At 80.9% G+C, this 502-nt stretch overlaps 1 protein-coding gene across 1 annotated transcript in view; it reads left to right on the top strand.

Moving 5' to 3' along the window:
* Positions 1-487: 487 nt before the first annotated feature.
* ATP11C (ATPase phospholipid transporting 11C) overlaps positions 488-502 on the top strand; it is a 51,143-nt gene continuing 51,128 nt past the window's right edge. Inside the window, exon 1 of the mRNA XM_042824783.1 lies at positions 488-495. The gene's annotated coding sequence lies outside the window, so the exon portion shown is untranslated. The remainder of the gene's footprint in view (positions 496-502) is intronic.

The following is a 502-nucleotide window of genomic DNA, read 5'->3' as shown; positions in this document are numbered from 1 at the left end:
CGCTCAGAGCGCTGCTCTCGGTGCAACGCGCCGCGCTGCGCTCCCCATGCGGGAAAACGCTTCGGCCTGGGGGCAGCACGGCGCCCGCGCTGCGCACCGCTGGGGCCGGGCGGTACGCCTGCTGGCGGGGCTCCCGCGAGGACCGCCGCAAACCGGCGTCAGGACCGCAAGAGGGCAGGCAGGGGGTTCCGTCCCCAGGCCGCGCCGCGGGCCCCGCACTACAGCTCCCAGGCTGCCCCGGGCGGGCCCCGCCTCTCGGGCGGTGCTGGACAAGGCGCGGAGCGGGGGCGCGGGGGAAGTGCCCGCCAGCCGAGCCGAGCGGCCCGCAGCGCCGGGAGCCCTGCCCGGAGAGCCGGCCGGCCGGCGGGGCCCCGCGGCGGGCATGGTGCGCGGCCGGCGGGACAGCCTGGGGGCCGCGGCGAGGCGGGCGATGCGGTGGTGAGGGCGGCGGGGCCGGGCGCTGCCGCGATGCTCCGCCGCAGCCTGAGCCGCCTGGTGAGTG

The sequence above is a fragment of the Centrocercus urophasianus genome, unplaced genomic scaffold, assembly GCF_019232065.1.
Source record: "Centrocercus urophasianus isolate 14NV4802_14NV808 unplaced genomic scaffold, USGS_Curo_1.0 seq_24, whole genome shotgun sequence".
Classification (NCBI taxonomy): Eukaryota; Metazoa; Chordata; class Aves; order Galliformes; family Phasianidae; genus Centrocercus; species Centrocercus urophasianus.
The sequence above is the reverse complement of the archived record's forward strand: the minus strand, read 5'-3'. Positions and strand labels throughout refer to the sequence as shown.